The sequence below is a fragment of the Ambystoma mexicanum genome, chromosome 10 (assembly GCF_040938575.1).
Source record: "Ambystoma mexicanum isolate Mex_15411 chromosome 10, UKY_AmexF1_1, whole genome shotgun sequence".
NCBI classification, from domain to species: domain Eukaryota; kingdom Metazoa; phylum Chordata; class Amphibia; order Caudata; family Ambystomatidae; genus Ambystoma; species Ambystoma mexicanum.
In genome coordinates, this window is record NC_090932.1 from 544,615,093 (window position 1) to 544,641,129 (window position 26,037).

Genomic DNA, 26,037 nt, shown 5'->3' on the forward strand with positions numbered 1-26,037 from the left:
TCGTAGGGCCCTCTGACTACGTTCCTGATACCCTGCGACAGTGCGTGCTGTGCCTTTATTCCTTTCTTGGCCACCAATAGCCCCGTTATGTGGATCTACGTTTTAGTCCCAGCTGTCGGGGAACCCGGCTTTTCGATAGGAGGACACGCAGTACTTGCTTGTCGCCACGCCGCGTTTCCTTACATGAGCAATTAACGCCATCCCTCACCTCATGCTGCCTCTCCTCTCAGCGCTTTCAGGTCCTTGCTCCTCTCCACTACTATCCCAATCTTGACATGCGCTGCGAATCTTCAGTGACATGCTTGCCAGCCGCCACCTCACCTGGCCTCTGTCCACGGACCCGTAACTCTTCGGCACTTCTCCCCTTTCACCGGCTCCTTTGTTATGCCGGCACAATCTTTGTTCCTGGCTCCTCGGTCAACCTACACATTTTGTCACTCGTTCATCGGCTTCAGGCTTTTCTCCACCTCACGGTCCAGTGAACCAAAGGTGTTCATACATGTTTCCTACCATTTGTAGGCTATACGCTCAGCTTGGAGCTCCTTTATTCGATGGATCTTTCAGGATCTGGCGGGTGCCGACCTACTCCATTGGCTGCAGGCCACGCCCCCTCCATTTGTACTGCATATGTGTGCTTACTGGGACTTTGGAATGTAGGTGTGTTTTACATGCCTGCACTCACCATTTTTATACTGCATATGTATGTTTTCGTTCGCCGTTCGCTACCCTTCTCTATCTTACTATACTGTCTGTCCCCCCTCTCCTCCCTCTTCCCCCTCTCTCCTTCATTTTATGTCACATCACTTGCACTCTCTGAAATGCTGTCAGGCCTAGTACGACAGTTTTGTTTTTTCTGTTTTTACGTCGCTATACCTACTCCTCCTCCATTGCTTCCTCTCTTGTTAGCACCTACACTCTCTGAAATGGCGTCAAGCTTATTAGACAGTTTCTTGTTCTATGTCTCTGCCTTATCGCACTTGCTAATTTTGAACGACGCAAGTGGTAGTAACAATGTTTCTTTTGCATCAATCCCTTGTTCCCTTCCCTGCCTTAAGGCGCTTTACAAATAACCAATACAAAGTTTATATAGATGTATTGATTCCAGTGGTTATGATTATACAGTCTCAAAAGTTAAATAGAGTTCAAAGTAAAATTCAAATGAGTACGTCATTCAATCCCAACACACTTGGATAGGCCTAGGGAGGGATCCTTAACCCAGTTTCCACCACCAAAGGTCATGTCAGAGTGAGTTAGGGTCAAGACGTTACAATTACCCTATGTGTCATGATCTCTGCTTCCAAAAGGTCAGGGTTTTCCCAACTCCCTTGGAAGCAGATCCATAACCCAGGTTCCGAGTGCCAACCAGTCCCAATTGGGACCTTTTGGACCCAGTCCTGGCGCCAGTGGCACCAGGCTCATAAATATGCCCAGTCCCAGCGCTGGAAGCGCCGGGCTCATAATGCTTGGGTGGACTTACCTGCAGCAGACCATGCTGCTTACTTGCCTGCCAGTTGAGCCTCTGATCCTCTTCTGTTTGGAGCTACTTTTCCTGTTGGGTGGGGCTGGAGCCACTCCCTAGATTTAGAACACTGGAACTCTTCTGGAAGGCAGGAACTCTTTTCTTACCAGGAACTCTTTTCTTACTTAGGCGTGGCTGTGGAAGGAGAGACCTAAGCACTACAGGAGGCTATTTAAACCACACCCGGTGGATGAATCTTGCTTTGCGTTATTCTGCACCCTCTGCAGCAGGACGCTCATCGTGTCTTCTGCATCCAGTCCTGGGCCTAAGGAAAAAGGCTTACCATCCTGAATCCAGTCTTCAGCAACACCTATAAAGACAAGAAAGAACAGGTTAGCATTCCGGCATCTGAAAGGCAAAGGCTTACCTACTCTTCGTGCGCTCCGGAGGTCTTCATACTGCATTCCGGCATCTGAAAGACAAACGCTTACCAACTCTTCGCACGCTCCGGAGGCCTTCGGCGCTGCATCCGCATCTGAAAGACAAAACAAGGTGCGTTTAAAGACATTGGGGAACTTTAATACTCACGTGCCATTACTCCTTTCCACATCTAATCCAGTGGGTATTCCGGCACCCTGCAGCCACTCCGAACTCGTACCTGCAAAATAAAAAGACAGTTAGAGCGCATCGTGAAACAGGCAACAAGCGCTTACTCACGTGCTTCCAGGCGCTTCTATTCATCACACGGGCTCCATCTTCAACTCACTTCAGCCCATCATCCGCCATCGCCGGAACCCTGCAAAACAAGAGACATCATTACTAAAGACTTTAAAAAGACATTTGAATGACTCGAAACTTACCGTTCGTGCAGTAAACGACGGACAGCAGTCCTCTGAAGTCAAGAGGCCTGTGCTACCTATCCAGTGAAGAAACTGGCTACAGCACCCTGCCCCGAGGCAGATGGAGAGCTTGGCATTCACTTACCTAAGGTGAGAGCGTTAACCTTTGGGGGTCTACAGGAGAGGAGAAGAGGAAAGAGATAGGGACACCCCAATAACCCCAGTTCATTAACCCCATATTTTCTATCTGCAGACATCTTACTCTACACGTCAGGCATACAGTGCACAGAGGTCCAGCCCAAAGAGCCAACCGGGTGCTACACATCACCTTTGAAGATACGGTAGTCGCCCAGTCAAGACCGGCGCCTCTGCGAGAATCAGGTGAGCGTTACAGAACGCAAAGCCTACCGCAAAACTCTCGCCCAGGCGCTATGGAAACCTCGGATACTGACCCCCTAGCCCGGTTACTTGGGGAACTAAGGGCAGAAGTGCATGCAACTCGTCAGGAAACGAATGCTCTAAGAAGGGAACTAATTATTTCCAAGGAGAGAACAGACAATCTTGCTAGACAAGTGCTACAGTCACAAGCCGGACAGACCCCGTTACCCGCATCAGGGGCAAATCTTCCTTCAACATCCTCTATGAATCCAGTGCAGATCAACCTACCTGGGAATGTACCTCTGGCCCCGCCCGAGCGATTTTCTGGTGACCCAAAGAGGTTTGCAGTATTTATCAATCAGTGCCGGTTGCACTTCTTATGCCGGCCAGCAGCCTTTCCAACTGATCAAGCTAAAGTAGCTTTTGTACTTTCGTACCTTAGTGGCAATGCGGCAGACTGGTCGATCCCTCTAGTTCATCAAGATGATCCGGTTCTCCATGATTTTCAAGCCTTTCAGCTTAGTATGGAAAAACTGTTCGCAAGACATTCACAGGGGCAGGCCTTGGACAATGAGCTTCTTTCGTTGCGACAGGGTAATGAAGACCTTTTGGCTTATATTGCATCTTTCAATAGACTAATAGTGGAAACTCAATGGCCTGAGGACAAAAGGATTACGCTGTTTTATAGAGGTCTACGTGGAGAGCTCAAAGACGTTTTAGCCCAAGTAGTGAATCCCCCACAAGACTGTTCGGATTACATAGACTTGGTCGTTCAAATAGATCACAGGCTGCAGAACAGCAAGGCCGATCGTTCCAAGTTTGATGCTCGAGTATTTTCCAAACCGCCAACTCCTTCCAAAGGAGTAGACTCCGGGGAACCCATGCAAATAGGGGGTCTGAAAGGTCCTCTAACACAACGGGAGCAGGAAAGGAGGAAACAGTTGCAATTATGCCTATATTGCGGAAACTCAGGGCACTTTCTTCGAGACTGTCCGGTGAAACCTGCCAAGAAGGCAGTAGGAGCTGCAGTTACCAAAGTTACAAACTCTGAGCAGGGAAACGACCTCGCCCGACAAGAATAGAGGTCCTCTTGCCGAGCGTAAAAACCAGTTCCGTGACCTCGCATTTCGTGATACCTATGGTCCTCATAAGCCCTGATAATCCGGATCGATTACATGCAATTGAAGCTTACGTCGACAGCGGTGCCATCGGCAATTATGTGGATCATGAAATGGTTTTGAGGATGAATCTAACTCTTTGTCCCAAGGCTGTAAAGGACGTCATTACTACGGTGGATGGTACGGAGATAGCCTCCGGGCCAGTAACGCATACCACTCAAGAAGTGACGCTAGTAAGTCAAGATGGACACCATGAGAAGATCGTGTTCGATGTGATCAAGGCCCCTCAGTTTCAGATTATTCTAGGAATACCTTGGTTAGAGAAACACAATCCTCTGATCGATTGGCGAGCAAGAACGGTCCAGTTTCCAGAATGTGTCTCTACTTGTCACCCTCCACCTGGTGTTGCACTGGCCGCAATTTCTTCAGAGACTCCCCAGTTACCTCCCGAATACCTAGAATACCAAGCTGTTTTCCGGAAGGATAAGGCTAACTCTCTACCTCCTCATAGGTCTTATGACTGCCAGATAGACCTGATACCTGGATCTACTCCTCCTTGTAGTAGAATTTATGCCCTCACCGAGCCTGAGAACCTTCACCTTCGACAATACCTGGATCAATACCTGGCAAATGGGTTTATTCGTCCTTCCAAGTCCCCTGCTTCTTCAGCTTTGTTCTTCGTTCCAAAAAAGGAAGGAGACCTTAGAACTTGTATCGATTATCGCTCCCTGAACCAGATCACCGTTAAGAATAGATATCCGTTACCTTTGATCCCTGAACTCCTGGACCAAGTCAGAAAAGCATGCATATATACAAAGCTGGATCTTAGAGGAGCTTACCACTTGGTACGAGTAAAAGAGGGCGATGAATGGAAGACGGCCATCCGCACCAAGTATGGGCTATTTGAATATCAGGTCATGCCCTTCGGACTTTGCAATGCCCCGGCCGCCTTTCAATATTTTATGAACGATGTCCTCAGAGAGCTCATAGATGTATGTGTTGTTGTTTACATTGACGACATCCTCGTTTATTCTTCATCGGAATCTGAACATCGGAAACACGTGAAAATGGTCCTCGAAAGATTGCGTCAACACAAACTTTTCGCTAAGTTGGAAAAATGTGTTTTCAACGTGACTGAAGTTGAATTCTTGGGATTCATATTATCACCTGGCGGAGTGCGTATGGATTCAAAGAAGGTCGATGCAGTTCTCAAATGGCCATCACCATCCTCCGTAAAAGGTGTGCAAAGCATGTTAGGCTTCGCTAACTTTTACCGCAGGTTTATCCCCGAGTTCTCTCGAATAGTCCAGCCCATCACTGCCTTGTTAAAGAAAAACAAACGTTTTGAATGGTCTACCGAGGCGGAACAAGCTTTCCAGGATTTGAAGACTAAATTTATCTCTGCACCAATCTTAAAACACCCTCGCCCCGAACTCCCCTACATCGTGGAAACTGATGCTTCAAGCCTTGCCATGGGGGCAGTTCTATCACAAAAGGACCCGGTAACCAATCAGTTGCATCCCGTGGCATTTTGGTCCCGCAAATTCTCGCCTCCTGAAGTCAATTACACGATTACTGACAAGGAACTTCTGGCTATCAAGTCTGCCTTTAAGGCTTGGCGGCATTATCTGCTGGGGGCCCGACACACCGTTACTGTGATTACGGATCACCGAAACCTGCAATATTTGAAAACCGCAAAAGCCCAATCCTCTAGACAACTCCGTTGGGCATTATTCTTTGCTGAGTTTGACTTCATAATTACCTATCGACCTGGTACAAAGAACGGTAAAGCCGATGCCCTTTCTCGGATGGGAGTGGAAGAACACTTGATCAACCCTAAACCTGTACCAATCATTCCCGAACAAAGAATTCTGGGTGTAATCGCCACAGAATCCATAGAGGAAGTTAAGGATAAAGCCAGGCAACTTGTAACTCCAGCAGATATACAGAATTGGCATCTGCAGGGAAAGGACTTTGCAGTAAAGGACAACTTATTGTATTTCCAAGAACGATTATACCTACCCAGCACAGATTTACAGAAAAAAGTAATCTCTTGTTATCACGACTCTTTAATGGAAGGTCATCCCGGTATAGCCAAGACCTCAGAAAAGATCAAGCGCTACTTCTGGTGGCCGTCTTGGAAAAAAGATATCAGAGACTTTATAATGTCCTGTGGAGTATGCGCCCAAAACAAGAGTCAAAAGGAAAGACCAGCAGGCCTCTTACGCCCTATTGACATCCCAACTCGGCCTTGGCATACGCTTTCTATGGACTTCATCACCGATCTACCTCCATGCTCCGGATACAATACGATTCTAGTAATCGTGGACTTATTCTCCAAGATGGCGCATTTCATTCCGCTCAAAGGCTTGCCAACAGCAGCAACTCTGGCCCGAGAATTTCTCGAAAACATCGTCCGACTGCACGGTTTTCCTTCGGTTCTAATTTCGGATCGAGGTAGTCAATTTATTTCTCATTTTTGGCGAAGTTGCTGTCGGTCGGCTCAAATTGATGTGAGACTATCGACCAGTCACCACCCTCAGACCGACGGACAAACCGAGAGGACCAATCAAACTCTGGAACAGTATTTACGCTGCATGCTGCAACAAACTGAAAAAACTTGGAAAGATATCCTTTGGATAGCAGAGTATGCCTACAATAACTCTGTCCATTCGGGAACTGGGAAAACCCCGTTTTTTCTTTTGTACGGCAGTCACCCTCGAACCTCGGAGTTGGATCCCCTCCAAGATCTTGAAACACCAGCAGTAGACTACCTGCATTCTACAATCACCCAAGCCTTTAAGGAAGCTGTTTCTCACCTTCAAAGGGCTAAAGAACAATACAAGAAAGGAGCAGATCAACATCGGAAGGAAGCCCCTCACTATCAAGTAGGGGATCAAGTCTGGTTATCCACCAAATATCTATCTCTAAAAGGGCCACGCACATTCAACCCAAGATACCTTGGTCCCTATTCCATCACTACCATAGTAAACCCAGTAGCGGTCAAGTTGGACTTGCCCCCGCACATGAAGATACATCCGGTCTTCCACGTCTCTCTATTAAAACCCGTGCAACCTCAAACCCGACTAACCAAATCTCCAAAACCTATCCTAGTGGATGGAGAACTCGAGTTTGAAGTCAAAAGCATTCTGGACTCCAAGATCTCCAAATCTAAACTATTCTACCTAATTGACTGGAAAGGCTACGGCCCCCAAGAGAGATCCTGGGAACCTGCTGAATATGTCCACGCTCCTCGCCTAATCAAAAGATTTCACCGAACATTTCCTGACAAGCCAAAGCCCCCGGAGAAGCCCGGTTTGGGAGGGGCCTTGAGGGGGGGTACTGTCATGATCTCTGCTTCCAAAAGGTCAGGGTTTTCCCAACTCCCTTGGAAGCAGATCCATAACCCAGGTTCCGAGTGCCAACCAGTCCCAATTGGGACCTTTTGGACCCAGTCCTGGCGCCAGTGGCACCAGGCTCATAAATATGCCCAGTCCCAGCGCTGGAAGCGCCGGGCTCATAATGCCTGGGTGGATTTACCTGCAGCAGACCATGCTGCTTACTTGCCTGCCAGTTGAGCCTCTGATCCTCTTCTGTTTGGAACTACTTTTCCTGTTGGGTGGGGCTGGAGCCACTCCCTAGATTTAGAACACTGGAACTCTTCTGGAAGGCAGGAACTCTTTTCTTACCAGTAACTCTTTTCTTACTTAGGCGTGGCTGTGGAAGGAGACACCTAAGCACTACAGGAGGCTATTTAAACCACACCCGGTGGATGAATCTTGCTTTGCGTTATTCTGCACCCTCTGCAGCAGGACGCTCATCGTGTCTTCTGCATCCAGTCCTGGGCCTAAGGAAAAAGGCTTACCATACTGAATCCAGTCTTCAGCAACACCTATAAAGACAAGAAAGAACAGGTTAGCATTCCGGCATCTGAAAGGCAAAGGCTTACCTACTCTTCGTGCGCTCCGGAGGTCTTCATACTGCATTCCGGCATCTGAAAGACAAAAGCTTACCAACTCTTCGCACGCTCCGGAGGCCTTCGGCGCTGCATCCGCATCTGAAAGACAAAACAAGGTGCGTTTAAAGACATTGGGGAACTTTAATACTCACGTGCCATTACTCCTTTCCACATCTAATCCAGTGGGTATTCCGGCACCCTGCAGCCGCTCCGAACTCGTACCTGCAAAATAAAAAGACAGTTAGAGCGCATCGTGAAACAGGCAACAAGCGCTTACTCACGTGCTTCCAGGCGCTTCTATTCATCACACGGGCTCCATCTTCAACTCACTTCAGCCCGTCATCTGCCATCGCCGGAACCCTGCAAAACAAGAGACATCATTACTAAAGACTTTAAAAAGACATTTGAATGACTCGAAACTTACCGTTCGTGCAGTAAACGACGGACAGCAGTCCTCTGAAGTCAAGAGGCCTGTGCTACCTATCCAGTGAAGAAACTGGCTACAGCACCCTGCCCCGAGGCAGATGGAGAGCTTGGCATTCACTTACCTAAGGTGAGAGCGTTAACCTTTGGGGGTCTACAGGAGAGGAGAAGAGGAAAGAGATAGGGACACCCCAATAACCCCAGTTCATTAACCCCATATTTTCTATCTGCAGACATCTTACTCTACACGTCAGGCATACAGTGCACAGAGGTCCAGCCCAAAGAGCCAACCGGGTGCTACACATCACCTTTGAAGATACGGTAGTCGCCCAGTCAAGACCGGCGCCTCTGCGAGAATCAGGTGAGCGTTACACTATGCAACGCAGGGGGAGAAAGAAATAGTTATGTAGAATTACCAGCCTGTGATGAATCTGATGGTATCATCACTCCTTTCCCAGCGGTAACCTCCTCCCATGTGGCCAGGGGACAGCAGCCGCTACCTGATCCTGACCCTGGGGGCCCATATATGAGGGAGGGTCACATGGGGGGAGGGAACCTCCGGGAGAGGATGGTGGTATCATCTCATGAGACATGGTATCCCCCTTTTCTTTCTGAAAGCACATCTCCAACTTCCCATGCCCTCATAGCCTATTGTAATACCTCCCCTCTTACACCCATGGAGGATAGTGTGAATCTGTCATTACATTCCAAAGGTCGAATCTAACTGGCCTTGTAAAATTTGAGAGATGCTTTTCCCAGTCCTACATACTTTTCCCCCAAACCTAGTTTTCCTTTAAAATCTATTGCAAACACTCACACTATTTTTGTAAAGGGACTACTATTCCTACAACACTGGGACAAATAAGAGGAGTGGGGTAATGCAGGGCATAGGAATCCACAAGCACAGGCAGCACTCTAATGGTAGGGAGCGCACACCTTTGCCCGGGACCTTTAAATCACTGAAGCAAGAAACACAGGAAGGCTGCTGGCAAGAGTGTTTTGCTCCTCTCCATGCGAGAAGTCTGTGGAGCCAACCGGCTCAGAGTCCTGCTTGAAGCAGATGAAATGTGGCGGGGACCCCAGAAATAAGCATAAGGCTCCTGAACATTTGCCGGCCTCCAAAATCCCATTCAAAGTAGACGAGCGCAGCGGAAGCCTCAAGAAGCAGGAAACTGGTGGAGGAACGGTCGCGATGCAGAAAGCAGCAGGAGACCGTCACCGGCCGATCGTAGAAACAACAGCAAATGCCATCAAGAACTGGCAGGTTCACAGAGGGAACACTGGGGCATGTTGGTGACTAAGCCAAACGAAAATACATGTAACTAGTGAAGCCACAAGAGGAAAGGAACGTTTGTAAAACTGGAGAGAGAAAGACTGAAAGGGCAGTTTCCAAAACGGAGAGACTTTCAAGTTGGTCCATGTATGATACGAATATATGAAAGAGAGACTAAAAAGCCACATTATAATAAAGCAAGTATCATAGTCAAGAAGGCTAAAAGACATACCCATCAAAGGTGGGAGAGTGAGCAGGCACTTGTGCTCTAGTTCCTTGAAATGTCTCATGTCTCTGGTGCTAGATGGAATTACCAATAAAGATCTCAGACCAAATAACTGGACAGACTTAAAGAATATGGCAAAGTACTACTTTATTCTCAAATTAATAAAGCAGGGCAAACTGGCAGACATCGAACTGATACACACAAACTTGATTACACAGAGGTTTTATACCCCAACATGCGCCATCTATGACATCATCTTACGTGGCAAACTGTACAACTGATTAATGGGAGGGACTGGTTAGGAGAACATGCTACTTATAGAATACAAATGGGTTAGTACTTCATTGGCTGTCTTTTATCTGTAAGACATGCTTCAAACTACCTCTAAATACGTATAATACTGATTATAGCGGACAAAATGGCAGCAGATTGGTCTATGCAACATTTTATAGCAGGTTGCCCCATAGACCCACTGATTGGTTGGCATTCCCACCCAACCGTGGATTTTAGGCTCGGCTAGCAGCACGTAAGCAAAACGAAACCCAGGTGCTTGAGTCACGTCAGATTACTGTCATGATTCCTGCCCCTTATGTCCCCAGCCCTCCAAGATGTCAGGCTGGAGCCAGGCCACGATCACCTACATGGCCCTCAAGGGCCTCTCCATCCCTCCAAAGACCCACTTGGAGTCAGACTTGGCGCTTGTGGCACCAGACTCACTCACTCCCATAGGGTAAGATTGGGGATTGGACTTGTAGTGCATTGATGGGGACAAGATGGATGCCCCCAAATATTTCGGTTCTGTAACGCTCACCTGGTTCCCTCGGAGGCGCGGGTCTTGACTGGGCGGTGAAACCGTCTTCAATGTCAGGCGTAGGATTCGTTGGGCTCCCGGATTTGGCCCCTTTCTCACCGAAAGTTTGACCTGAAGGGTGAGGTGTCTGCAAGTGGAAAATCAAGGTATTAGTGTCTGGAAGATTGGGAGAAGTTCCAAGCCCCTCTCTCCCTCTCTCCCAGTGGTACTCGGTCGATGGTTGTGCTCACCTTAAATAGGTGAATGCTGGGCTCTCCATCCTGCGTCTCATGCAGGGGCGCTGGGTGCAGTTACTTCACTGGATATGAGTTCAGCCTCTTAATTGCAGAGGGTAAGTTGAGAGCGATGCCGCCGTGTGCTGCACGAGCGTGACTTGTAAGTATAAAAGTTCCCTTTAGATTGCTCTCTTCAAATGTCTTATCTCCTTAATGTCTGTCTTTTCCCTTTCAGATGCTGTCGGTGCCGAAGAAGATGCTCCCCCCAGGTTCGTGGCAGAGAGCGTAACAAGAAGATGGTGCATACGAAGGCACGTAAGTAGAAAGGCTGCTCTAGGGCTGTAGAATGCACCTTAATGTCCCTTTTGTCTTTACAGGTGCCGGAATGCAGCGCGAGCAGAGTTGGAGCGAGCGTAACACAGGTAAGCAGTTTTGTAACTAAGCGTTACTAACCAATGTTCTTTGTCTTTGCAGGCCCGATGCCGTACAAGATGTGCAGAAAAAACGCCTTGAATGCTGCCGATGGATCGGGTAAGTTGAACCGCTAACTTTGCCTTTGCCTAACCTGTGCCTTTTGTTTTGCAGGAGCTGCTGAAGACTGAGGATTGGTTCCCAGCAGGTAATTTTCGTATTCACAGGATCCGGAACTGAAGATTCACTGGAGCTGACACGGTGAGCGTCCTGCTGCAGATGCAGAATAACGCGAAGCACCTTGCATCAATCGGGTGTGGTTTAAATAGTCCATAGGAGTGCTTAGGTGTCTTCTTCCACAGCCTCGCCCAGACAAAAGAGTTCCTGCTTCCAGAAGGGGCCCAGCATCAATGATCCAGGGAGTGGTGCCTGTCCCACCCAGAAGGAAAAGTAGTCCCTGCCAGAAGAGAGTGAAACATCATCTTGCTGGTAAGTAAGCAGCATGGTCTGCTGCAGGTAGGTCCACCCAAGCACTCTCACACTTGTTATGAGCCCGGCGCTTCCTGTGCCGGGACGGGTCCATGCTATGAGCCTGGCACCACCGGTGCCAGGACAAGGTCCAAAAGGTCCCTATTGGGACTTGCTGGTGCCGATAGTATATGTTATGAGCCTGCTTCCAAGGATGTTGGGTAGGTCCTGACTCTTTGGAAGTAGTGGTCATGACAGCACCCCCCCTCAAGGCCCCTCCCAAATTCGTCTTCTCCGGGGGTTTCGGTTTATCAGGAAAAGTTCGATGAAACTTCTTAACCAGACGGGGTGCATGAACATGTTCCGACGGTTCCCAAGATCGTTCCTGGGGGCCATAACCTTTCCAGTCAATCAGATAGTATAATTTTGATTTGGAAATCTTGGAGTCTAAGATGTCTTGTATTTCGAATTCCAGTTCTCCGTCCACAAGAATAGGGTCTGGAGATTTCGTCAAACGGGTTCCAGGTTGCAAGGGTTTTAGTAGAGAAACGTGGAAAACTGGATGTATTTTCATATGGGCAGGTAGGCCCAATTTAACTGCCACTGGATTAATTATGGCAGTGATTGGGTAAGGTCCCAGGTATCGCGGATTGAAAGTACGCGGTCCTTTTAGCGGTAAATGTTTGGTGGATAGCCAGACTTGATCTCCCACAAGATATTGAGGAGCTTCCTTTCGATGTATGTCCGCACACTTCTTGTATTGTTCCTTGGCCCGCTTAAGGTGAGACGTGGCCTCTTTAAAGGCTTGAGTGATTGTAGAATGCAGATGATCTACAGCGGGTGTCCCAAGATTTTGAGGTGGATCAAGATTTGAAGTGCGAGGGTGGAGTCCATATAAAAGAAAAAAAGGAGTTTTTCCGGTTCCGGCATGGACTGAATCATTATAAGCGTACTCCGCAATCCAGAGAATGTCTTTCCAAGTGTCCTCCGACTGTTGTAACATGCAGCGCAGATACTGTTCCAGAGTTTGGTTGGTCCTCTCGGTCTGCCCGTCGGTCTGGGGATGATGGCTGGTTGAAAGCCTTACGTCAATTTGGGCTAGGCGACAACAACTCCGCCAGAAGTGGGAAATAAATTGACTTCCTCTATCTGAGATTAAAACTGAAGGAAAGCCGTGCAACCGAACGATGTTTTCGAGGAACTCTCGAGCCAGAATTGAAGCTGTAGGTAACCCTTTCAATGGGATAAAATGGGCCATCTTCGAGAATAGCTCCACAATCACTAGGATTGTATTAAATCCGGAGCATGGTGGTAAATCCGTGATGAAGTCCATGGAGAGAGTATGCCATGGGTGTGGAGGAATGTCTATTGGATGTAAGAGACCTGCTGGCTTCTCCTTCTGGCTTTTGCTTTGAGCACACACACCACAGGAATTTATGAAATCTTTAATGTCCTTTCTCCAAGACGGCCACCAGAAATGTCTTTTTATCTTTTCCGACGTTTTGGCAATGCCGGGATGTCCTTCCATTAAGGAGTCATGGTAACAAGAGATCACCTGTCTTTGTAAATCGGTGCATGGTAGATATAATCTTCCTCGAAAGTATAGTAAGTTCTTATCCATTGTGAAATCTTTTCCCTTGAGTTGCCAGTCTTGCACTTCTGCTGGAGTCAGAAGTTCTTTAACTTTAGCTTCAAGGTCTTCAATGGTTTGTGCACTTATCAAACCCAGGATTCTCTGTTCCGGAATTATGGGTACTGGTTCAGGATTGGTCGTGAGTTCACCTACTCCAATTCGGGAGAGAGCATCTGCTTTACCATTCTTGTTGCCTGGTCGGTAAGTTATCACAAAGTCGAACTCGGCAAAAAATAATGCCCAGCGAAGCTGTCTAGATGATTGAGCTTTGGCTGATTTAAGGTACTGTAAATTACGATGATCCGTGATGACGGTGACTGTGTGTCGGGCTCCCAGGAGATAATGCCGCCAGGCTTTAAAGGCGGACTTAATAGCCAAAAGTTCCTTATCTGTAATAGTGTAGTTGATTTTGGGAGCCGACAATTTGCGGGACCAGAATGCTACTGGGTGTAACTGGTTTGTTTCTGGGTCTCTTTGCGAGAGCACTGCTCCCATTGCGAGACTGGAAGCATCAGTCTCCACGATATAGGGAAGTTCCGGGCGAGGATGTTTTAAAACTGGAGCCGAGGTGAATTTTGTTTTTAGTTCCTGAAAAGCTTGTTCCGCCTCCGTAGACCACTCGAAACGTTTATTCTTTCTGAGAAGGGCAGTAATGGGTTGGACTACTTGAGAAAAATCAGGAATAAATCTACGATAAAAGTTGGCGAAGCCCAACATGCTTTGAACTCCTTTCACAGACATTGGTGAGGGCCACTTAATGATAGCGTCCACTTTTCTTGAGTCCATGTGGACTCCATTAGGTGACAAAATAAATCCCAAAAATTCAACCTCCGTGATATGAAAAACGCATTTCTCCAGCTTTGCAAAAAGTCTGTGTTTTCGGAGCCTCTCCAGTACTGCTGTGACGTGTTTTCGATGATCCGCCTCAGAGGACGAGTAGACCAGAATGTCATCAATATAGACAACTACACATATGTCGATGAGCTCTCTGAGGACGTCATTCATAAAATACTGAAAAGCAGCCGGTGCGTTGCATAACCCAAAGGGCATTACTTGATACTCGAACAGTCCATATTTAGTACGAAAGGCCGTCTTCCATTCGTCGCCCTCTTTTATTCGTACTAAATGGTAAGCTCCTCTGAGGTCCAGCTTTGTGTAGATACATGCACTTTTAACTTGGTCAAGAAGTTCAGGGATCAATGGTAACGGATATCTGTTCTTAATCGTAATCTGGTTCAGGGCACGTAATCTATACATGTTCTCAGGTCTCCTTCCTTTTTTGGAACGAAGAACAAAGCTGAAGAGGCTGGGGACTTCGAAGGACGGATAAATCCATTAGCCAGGTACTGGTCCAAATACTGCCTCAGGTGAAGATTTTCAGGTTCTGTGAGGGCATAAATTCGACTGCACGGAGGAGTGGATCCCGGAACCAAGTCTATCTGGCAGTCGTATGATCTGTGAGGGGGCAGCGAATTAGCTTGATCTTTTCGAAAGACATCCTGAAATTCCCGGTATTCAGGAGGCAGGTGATGACTCTCAGAAGTAGTTGCTACTAGCTTAGTGGTAGGCTGAGGATAACAGGTAGGAGCGCATTCTGGAAACCGGATTGTCTTTGCTCGCCAATCGATCTGGGGATTGTGTTTCTCCAACCAAGGGATTCCCAGGATAACTTGAAACTGCGGAGCCTTGATCACATCAAACACGATCTTCTCTTGATGTCCATCTTGGCTTACCAACGTCACTTCCATGGTGGTGTGAGTTACTGGTCCGGAAGCTATTTCCGTACCGTCCACGGTGGTGATGACGTCTTTCACCGTCTTAGGACAAAGAGATAGATTCATCCTGGCGGCCAATTCACAGTCCACGTAATTGCCGATTGCGCCACTATCAATGTATGCTTTAATGGCATGCATACGATTGGGTTGTTCTGGACACACGAGGACCATGGGCATGATGAAATGCGAGGTCAAAGAACTGGTTTTAACGCTCGGCAAGCGGACCTCTACACTTGTCGGGCGAGGTCGTTTTCCGACTCTGAACCTTTGGCACCTTTATCGGAAGCTCCTACTATCTTCTTTCTTGGTTTCACGGGGCAATCTTGAAGGAAATGCCCTGAGTTTCCACAATAGAGGCACAATTGCAGTTGTCTTCTCCTTTCCCTTTCCTTTTGAGTTAGAGGTCCTTTCACAACCCCAATCTGCATGGGTTCCACGGTATCATTTCCTTTAGCGGAACTCTGTGGTCTTGAAAAAGTTCGAGTCTCAATTCTGGAACGATCGGCTTTTCGATTTTGTATTCTATGATCCAAATGAACCACCAGATTGATGTATTCGGAACAGTCTTGTGGAGGATTCACCACCTGAGCCAGAACGTCTTTGAGTTCTCCACGCAGACCTCTGTAGAAAAGGGTGATCCTCTTATCCTTAGGCCATCCGGTTTCAACCACTAGTCTGTTGAATGATGCAATGTAGGCCAGAAGATCTTGATTGCCCTGTCGTAGTGAAAGAAGTTCATTGTCCAGGGCCTGTCCCTGAGAATGTCTTGCGAACAATCTTTCCATACTAGCTTGGAAGTCCTGGAAATTGTAAAGAATTGGGTTATCCTGAGTCACTAAAGGAATAGACCAATCTGCGGCACTGCCACTAAGATATGAGAGCACGAAGGCCACCTTAGCCTGGTCCGTTGGGAAAGCGGCAGGTCTACACAAAAAGTGCAAACGACACTGATTGATGAACACAGCATATCTTTTCGGATCACCTGAAAAGCGTTCGGGCGGGGCCATAGGTACATTTCCTGGTAGATTAATTTGCACCGGATTAGAGGAAGTCGTTGGAGCATGGCTCCCCCCAGGGGTAGGCAGAGGAGTTTGTCCCGCTTGGGCTTGCAACAATTGTCTAGCCAAATCATCTGTTCGTTCCTTAGAAACCACTAACTCCCTCCTTAGGGCATTTGTTTCCTGGCGCGCTGCGTGTACTTCTGCTCTCAACTCCCCGAGCAACTGGGCCAATTGGTCCGTGTCTGAAGTTTCCATTGCGCCTGGGCGGGAAATATGTGGTAAGGCTTCGCGTTCTGTAACGCTCACCTGGTTCCCTCGGAGGCGCGGGTCTTGACTGGGCGGTGAAACCGTCTTCAATGTCAGGCGTAGGATTCGTTGGGCTCCCGGATTTGGCCCCTTTCTCACCGAAAGTTTGACCTGAAGGGTGAGGTGTCTGCAAGTGGAAAATCAAGGTATTAGTGTCTGGAAGATTGGGAGAAGTTCCAAGCCCCTCTCTCCCTCTCTCCCAGTGGTACTCGGTCGATGGTTGTGCTCACCTTAAATAGGTGAATGCTGGGCTCTCCATCCTGCGTCTCATGCAGGGGCGCTGGGTCCAGTTACTTCACTGGATATGAGTTCAGCCTCTTAATTGCAGAGGGTAAGTTGAGAGCGATGCCACCGTGTGCTGCACGAGCGTGACTTGTAAGTATAAAAGTTCCCTTTAGATTGCTCTCTTCAAATGTCTTATCTCCTTAATGTCTGTCTTTTCCCTTTCAGATGCTGTCGGTGCCGAAGAAGATGCGCCCCCCAGGTTCGTGGCAGAGAGCGTAACAAGAAGATGGTGCATACGAATGCACGTAAGTAGAAAGGCTGCTCTAGGGCTGTAGAATGCACCTTAATGTCTCTTTTGTCTTTACAGGTGCCGGAATGCAGCGCGAGCAGAGTTGGAGCGAGCGTAACACAGGTAAGCAGTTTTGTAACTAAGTGTTACTAACCAATGTTCTTTGTCTTTGCAGGCCCGATGCCGTACGAGATGTGCAGAAAAAACGCCTTGAATGCTGCCGATGGATCGGGTAAGTTGAACCGCTAACTTTGCCTTTGCCTAACCTGTGCCTTTTGTTTTGCAGGAGCTGCTGAAGACTGAGGATTGGTTCCCAGCAGGTAATTTTCGTATTCACAGGATCCGGAACTGAACATTCACTGGAGCTGACACGGTGAGCGTCCTGCTGCAGATGCAGAATAACGCGAAGCACCTTGCATCAATCGGGTGTGGTTTAAATAGTCCATAGGAGTGCTTAGGTGTCTTCTTCCACAGCCTCGCCCAGACAAAAGAGTTCCTGCTTCCAGAAGGGGTCCAGCATCAATGATCCAGGGAGTGGTGCCTGCCCCACCCAGAAGGAAAAGTAGTCCCTGCCAGAAGAGAGTGAAACATCATCTTGCTGGTAAGTAAGCAGCATGGTCTGCTGCAGGTAGGTCCACCCAAGCACTCTCACACTTGTTATGAGCCCGGCGCTTCCTGTGCCGGGACGGGTCCATGCTATGAGCCTGGCACCACCGGTGCCAGGACAAGGTCCAAAAGGTCCCTATTGGGACTTGCTGGTGCCGATAGTATATGTTATGAGCCTGCTTCCAAGGATGTTGGGTAGGTCCTGACTCTTTGGAAGCAGTGGTCATGACAGGTTCCCAGAACTGCATGTGCAGTCTAGTCTTTTGGGTGTGGTTCAGCCCAGAGACACCTGGGATACCCAGAGACTATTTAAGCCACGCCCAGGCTGAGAAACATGCTTTGTGTTTTCTGCACATGCAGCGTGACGCTCACTGTGTTCGGATCGGTCTCTAGTAGCCCTGCATCTTTCTTCTGCGCTCAGCTCCTGCAAGAACACCGTTAGGAACAGCCTTACCTTGCGGCGCTTCTGCCCATCATTCATCGCTCCTTCTGTTCTGCAGGCATCTTCGGCGGTGTCATTCCCATCCCGGCACGCCGCTTCCTAAGGAAAAGGGAAAAGAACAGAAAAAAGGCATTAGTAAGCATCCAGCAAATCTTCGCTTATTTTTAAAGACTGTATGAGCTTCAAACGCTTACTTGAATCCCAGCCGCTCTGGGGGAACTCTGTCTCCGGAACTTCTCATCCATCTGCAAGAGGGAAAAGACACTTCAGGTTAGCGTGGAAACATCTAGAGGCGCTGCATACCGCGCTTACTCATCGCATTTCTTCTTCATAACCGGCATCGACTCTTAAAACGTCGCAGCACCTAAAAGACACAGAAAAATAACTCAATTCAATACAAATACGAAAGGGTTGCATCGCGCATCGTGCTCTCACTCACCTTCAGCGCAACTCATCTCAACAGCACGTCGCCATCCCCGGACACCGGCCATCATCTAAGGAAGGAAAGGAACGAAGTTAGAGAACTGTTCAAAAGTCTCATTATACTTACCTCTCGGACTCTTGCCAGTGAAGTAACTAGGCAGCAACAAGCCCCCATCAATCAACGCGCCCCTGCGCTGAAAGCAGGACGGAGAGCACACTTTCCAAGAAAACAAGGTGAGATGTGGATCAAAGGGAAGAGTTGGACCCCGGGGAAGAAGGGGTTCAAACACACAGAGACAATAGGGAGTTAAACTCTACCAATCCTGTGTTTCAGGCTCAGTCTCCAGTCGAGTAGACTCCAGGGAAGGGTTTGAGGTCGTAAGAGGTCAGAACAGGCTGAGTGACGTCCCCGTAGATACCAGGTGAGCGTTACAGAACACAAAGCCTCACATCAAAATCCACCTGGGCGTCATGGAAACGACAGAAACCGACCAGTTAGCCCACATGTTGGGGCAGCTACGTTCCGAAGTACATGCAGCCAGGCAGGAGACCAACACCCTGAGGAGAGAGCTGATAGTAGCCAAAGAACGCACTGATGATTTAAGCTGGCAACTTCTCCAGTCACAAGCAGCCGGGAAGCGTGCCCTCGATGCCAGCACCATCAGCCAATCCCGTTCAGATAACCCTTCCTGGGGCAGTTCCCTTGGCCCTGCCCGAACGATTTACAGGGGATCCTAAGAAGTTTGCAAAGTTCATGAACCAGTGCCGCCTGCACTTACTTTGTAGACCAGGGCCCTTTCCGAATGACCAATCACGGGTCGCTTTTGTGCTATCCTACCTGAGTGGTAGCGCCGCGGACTGGTCTGTACCCTTTGTGGCCCAAGACGATCCTTTGCTGCATGACTTCAGGGGCTTTCAGCAGGAGATGGAAAAGCTGTTCGCCCGTCGTACTCATGGGCAGGCATTAAACAACGAACTTCTGTCCCTACGCCAAGGGAATCAAAACCTATTAATATACATAGCCACGTTCAATAGAGTCGTAGTTGAAGCAGAATGGCCAGTGGAGAAGAGAACCACGTTATTTCATCAGGGGTTGCGGGGGGAGCTCAAGGATGTTCTCGCACAAGTAGTGAACCCCCCGAAAGACTGCTCAGAATTCATTGACCTTGTTGTTCAACTGTATCATAGGTTGCAGGACTGAAGAGCAGATCGAACCAGACTGGACCCTCGCCCTATGTATGTGCGTTCAAAGGACAATATTGCCCGCACAACGGAAGTTTCAGGAGAACCAATGCAAATTGGGAGGGTCAGATCCCCCTTGACTATAGTGGAAAGGGATAAAAGGAGACAGCAGCAGTTATGTCTGTACTGTGGAAGGTCAGGTCATTTCCTTAAAGAGTGCCCTGTGAAGCCACCGAGGAGGACGGTAGGGGCCATGGACAAGGAAAATATCATCAAGGAATCGGAAAACTCCCCAGCCCGGCAAGTGTAGGGGTCCACTTGTCGAGCAAAGAAAGTGAACTACAGACCTCCCATTTTGCACCATCTGTGGTCTTGATCAATCACCAACAACCATCTCGGATGCACGCAGTAAGAGCGTACATAGACAGTGGAGCTGTTGGGAATTACATCGACCAAGATCTTGCGGCAAAGATGGGGCTTCCGTTACGTCCTAAATCAACCACCGACACTGTTACCACTGTCGATGGCACGGAAATAGCGTCTGGTCCAGTATCCCAATACACTGCAGCTTTAACTCTTCTGTGCCAGGATGGACACCAAGAATCTATCGTTTTCGACCTCATTAAGGCACCACAGTTCCGGTTGATTTTGGGAATGCTATGGTTGGTAGCTCACAATCCTCGAATCGATTGGCGAGCAAAAGAATTGGCTTTTCCCGAGACTTGCACCCACACATGTTATCGCCAAGAGAAACAACCAATAGACACCAGAACCTCCACGCTTACGACTGTGGCAATCGGCACCCTACCAAGTGAATACCAGGACTTTCAAGATGTCTTTCAGAAAGAACAGGCTAATACCCTGCCACCGCATAGACCATACGATTGCTAAATCGACCTCATACCCGGCGCACAAATCCCTTGTGGGTGAATTTACGCACTCACGGAACCAGAAAACCAGCACCTGAAGGCCAATTTTGACCAACACCTGGCCAACGGGTTCATCCGTCCATCGAAGTCTCCAGCAGTCAGTCCTCTATTCTTCGTACCAAAAAACGAGGGGACTTGAGAACGTGCATCGACTATCGTGCACTGAACCAGATTACCGTAAAAAAACACTACCCCCTGCCACTGATCCCTGAATTGCTTGATCAATTCAAAGATGCCCAAATCTACACAAAACTAGACCTGAGGGGGGCATATCACCTTGTTCGCATAAAACAGGGGGACGAATGGAAAACTGCTTTTCGCACCAAATACGGCTTGTACGAATATCAAGTAATGCCCTTTGGCCTTTGCAACGCGCCTGCAGCATTTCAATACTTCATGAACAATGTCCTACGGGAATTGATTGATGTCTGTGCTCTAGTGTACATCGACGATATTCTAGTATATTCCACATCAAAGCAAGACCACGTTAAACACATCCGATCCGTATTGGAGAAACTCTGTCAACACCAGCTCTACGCCAAGCTCGAAAAGTGCTCATTCCACATCTCCGAGGTGGAATTCCTGGGCTTTATTCTCAGCCCGAATGGAATCCGAATGGATGTACACAAGGTAGATGCTATCCTGAACTGGCCATCCCCAAATTCATTTAAGGGGGTTCAAAGTATGCTGGGTTTTGCAAACTTCTACCGCCGGTTCATCCCAGGATTTTCGCAAATCATGCATCCCATCACGTCATTGCTAAGGAAAAGCAACAAAAAGTTCCAGTGGACAACAGAAGCCGAGGAAGCTTTCCAGGAACTCAAAGCAATATTCACATCTGCCCCAATCTTACGCCACCTTCGCCCTGATCTCCCATACCTGGTGGAAATGGACGCCTCAAGCATGGCTATGGGAGCCGTCCTCTTACAAAAGGACCCCGAAACGGGCCAGTTACACCCTGTTGCCTTCTGGTCGCGTAAATTCACACCCCCTGAACTCAATTACGCTATCACAGACAATGAACTCCTGGCCATTAAGTCAGATACACAATCACCGTAATAAGTGACCACCGTAACCTCCAGTACCTAAAAACGGCAAAGGCCCAATCCTCAAGACAACTACGTTGGGCTCTTTTTTTTGCTGAATATGACTACGTGATTACATTTCGACCAGGGGTGAAAAACGGGAAGGCCGATGCCCTTTCCCGTATGGGGGTGGAAGAGCAAGGGTATAAGACCCCTGACCCAATAGCAATCATCCCGAGTGACAAGCTCCTAGGAATCACAGCAACCATAACTCAGAAAGAATTACATGAAGAAATCCAAAACCTGATGAGTCCGGAGCAATTACAAGCGTGGAGTGCACAAGGAGAACATTAATTACATGATGAAAGATCAGTTGCCCTACTTCAGGAATCATTTATTTTTACCAAACCAAGAACTACGAGAACAAGTCATGTCCGGTTATCATGATTCCTTGATCGAGGGCCACCCCGGAATCCCTAAAACCCTAGCCAAGGTAAAACGAAATTATTGGTGGCCCACGTGACGTAAAGACATTATCCAATTCATCCTATCTTGTGGAGTGTGTGCTCAAAACAAGTCATTCAAGCAGAAACCGTCTGGGCTATTACAACCATTGGTAATCCCACCAGCACCCTGGCACATGTTGTCCCTCGATTATATTACTGACTTACCACCCAGTCAAGGGTTTAACACTATTCTTGTGGTCGTGGACCTATTTTCAAAAATGTCACATTTCATTCCTCTTAAGGGGCACCCAAATGCTTCCACTCTGGCAAAGGTATTTCTTGAAGGCATCGATCGGCTCCAGGGGTTTCCTTCAATTTTGGTCTCAGACCGAGGTACTCAATTCGTATCTAACTTCTGGAGAAAATGCTGCTCTATGGCCCAGATCGACATCCGGCTCGCACCCGTCACCATCCCCAAACGGATGGCCAAACTGAGAGGACAATCAGACACTCGAGCAGTATCTGCGTTGCATGTTACACCAAGCTGAAGGAAGCTGGTTCGACCTATTATGGATAGCTGAATATGCTTATAATAATTCCCTTCACACAATCACTGGGCAGACACCCTTTTATACCATGTATGGCAGGCACCCACGTACTTCTGAGTTGGACGTTCCTACAACCCTGGAAATGCCAGCAGTCAAAACCTTGCACACGACCATTTCTCAAACCTTTAAAAGGGCAGCTGAACACCTACTTCAAGCTAAGAATCGCCAAAAGAAGTTTGCTGATCAACACCGAGCAAAGGCCCCCAACTACCAAGTGGGAGACAAAGTCTGGCTGGCATCTAAACACGTGTCAATTAAAGGAACCCAAACTTTACGTCCAAGATACCTGGGTCCATTCACCGTCACCTCTGTGATAAATCCTGTGGCGGTCAGACTAGCTCTGCCGTCAAACATGCAGGTTCATCCTGTGTTCCACATGTCTCTCCTTAAACCTGTTCAACCTGGGACCCGGGTAGCAATGCCACCGCAGCCAGTAGTAGTCGCCGGGGAGCCAGAATTCAAAGTCAAGGACATCCTGGATTCAAAGTACGTCAGATCCAAAATATACTACTTAGTAGACTGGAAGGGGTATGGTCCACAAGACAGGACATGGGAGCCTTATGAGTACATCCATGCACCTTGCTTGCTTAGACAATTTCATCAAAACCATCCAAACAAACCAGGACCAGACAGAAGAGCCACCTTGAGAGGGGCTCTGGGGGGGAGTGCTGTCATGATTCCTGCCCCTCATGTCCCCAGCCCTCCAAGATGTCAGGCTGGAGCCAGGCCACAATCACCTACATGGCCCTCAAGGGCCTCTCCATCCCTCCAAAGACCCACTTGGAGTCAGACTTGGCGCTTGTGGCACCAGACTCACTCACTCCCATAGGATAACATTGGGGATTGGACTTGTAGTGCATTGATGGGGACAAGATGGATGCCCCCATCTATTTCGGTTCCCAGAACTGCATGTGCAGTCTAGTCTTTTGGGTGTGGTTCAGCCCAGAGACACCTGGGATACCCAGAGACTATTTAAGCCACGCCCAGGCTGAGAAACATGCTTTGTGTTTTCTGCACCTGCAGCGTGACACTCACCGTGTTCGGATCGGTCTCTAGTAGGCCTGCATCTTTCTTCTGCGCTCAGCTCCTGCAAGAACAAGAACACTGTTAGGAACAGCCTTACCTAGCGGCGCTTCTACCCATCATTCATCGCTCCTTCTGTTCTGCGGGCATCTTCCGGGAAAAGAACAGAAAAAAGGCATTAGTAAGCATTCAGCAAATCTTTGCTTATTTTTAAAGACTGTACAAGCTTCAAACACTTACCTGAATCCCAGCCGCTCTGGGGGAACTCTGGCTCCGAAACTTCTCATCCATCTGCAAGAGGGAAAAGACACTCCAGGTTAGCGTGGAAACAGCTAGAGGCGCCGCATAGCACGCTTACTCACCGCATTTCTTCTTCATAACCGGCATCCATGCTGAAAACTTCGCGGCACCTAAAAGACACAGAAAAAGAACTCAGTTCAATACAAATACAAAAGAGTCGCATCACGCATCGTGCTCTCACTCACCTTCAGCGCTAATCATCTCAGCAGCACGTCGCCATCCCCGGACACCGGCCAGCATCTAAGGAAGGAAAGGAACGAAGTTAGAGAACTGTTCAAAAGACTCATTATACCTGTCAGACTCTTGTCAGTGAAGTAACTAGGCAGCAACTAGCCCGCATCAATCAACGCACCCCTGCGCTGAAAGCAGGATGGTGAGCACACTTTCCAAGAAAACAAGGTGAGCTGTGGATCAAAGGGAAGGTTGGACCCCAGGGAAGAAGGGGTTCAAGCACACAGAGAAAATAGGGAGTTAAACTCTACCAATCCTGTGTTTCAGGCCCAGGCTCCAGTCGAGTAGACTCCAGGGAAGGGTTAGAGGTCGTAAGAAGTCAGAACAGGCTGACTGACGTCCCCGTGGATACCAGGTGAGCATTACAATTACTTCCCACTTTCCCAATTAGGCCATCATCTCTCCTCAGTCTGACCATGAGCCTGTGAACAAAGGTGGAGCGCTAGTGATTTTAAATACCTCCGATTATGAAACTGAATGCTATGATCAATTAGAGAGAACATAGATAAATACCCCACAGTGGACATTCAACAGAGCTTGGATGATATGCTGCTAAGAGCTTTGGATCACAAGTGGATTAATCACAACACATTCAAATTCTTGTTCAACAAACATCCACGCATTCCGAATTTTTATACGATTCCCAAGACACACAAGGATGCTGCTAAACCTCCAGGGAGACCTCTAGTAGCAGGCATGAATAGTATTTTACAACCTCTTGGACAATATATAGATTTATTTCTGCAACCACTCATTTAAAAAACTAGCATGTACATTAAGGACACCACTCATGTTTTACAGATATTACACAAGGTGCTTTTCCATAAAGGCATCCCGGGAGGATAGCTCAGCGGCAGCGTGCGCGTCTTGGAAGCAAGACGACACGAAGCAACAACAGGTTCGATCCCCGGGTCAGCGCTTAGAAACCTCTGGGTGTTTAAGCGCGTTATAAATACGTAACTAAGACAAAAAAAAACACAATTACGCAACTAAGAAAAACAAACAATTCCTGTAACAACGCCTCGATGCCTGCGGGCTGTGTGAGCGCTTTATAAATGTAAAATAAATAAATAAATAAATAAAGATTATATCATGTTCAGCATAGATGTAAAGAGTTTATATACATCAATCCCCCATGTTCAGGGGCAAAAAGCAGTGGAATGGATATGGGCAAATTCATCTGATATTGGAGCATACAAACCATTCATCCTGCTACTTCTGAAATTCATAGCAGATAATTCCTATTTTCAATTAAAAAACAAATTCTATCATCAAGTGTCAGGAACAGCCATGGGTGCTACCATGGCCCCCACCTACGCCAATTGCTTTATGCATAAATATGAAACAGACAATGTCCTAACACACACGCAATGGAAACACAAAATAACCTTATGGACGAGGTTCATAGATGACATCTTTGGCATATGGGTAGGTTCATCGGATGAATTAGCAAACTTCATTGACTACTTGAATTCTATTGACCAAGATATCCAGTTCACATACACATTTTCCAACACAGTAATGCACTTCTTGGATGTGCTTATAAAGAAGGGTGAAGACAAGTTCCAAACATCACTGTACCGGAAACAAACTGACAGGAACAATTTACTTCATTGACTAAGCTTCCATCAAACTAGTTTGATCAAAAATCTCTCATTCAGTCAATTGTTACGGATTAAAAGAATTGTGAGCGACCCACTTGACTACCAAGAGCAATATAAGAACATGTGCAACACATTTTTGGCACGAGGATACACTGAAAAAGATATATGCACAGCAACAGAAAAAGTTGAGCGCCTGGATCGAGAAACATTGTTAACTACCGACAGACAAACCAAAACAGCCCCATCACTGGTATATGTTTCGAAATACTCTCTTGAAAGTCAACGGATAAAAAAGGTCATAAAAAAAAACTGGTCTATATTAACAGGTGATACCAGAGTACAACATCTTTTTACAGAACTACCCACGTTTGCATACCAACGCAGCAGGAATTTCCGTGATGAACTGGTGT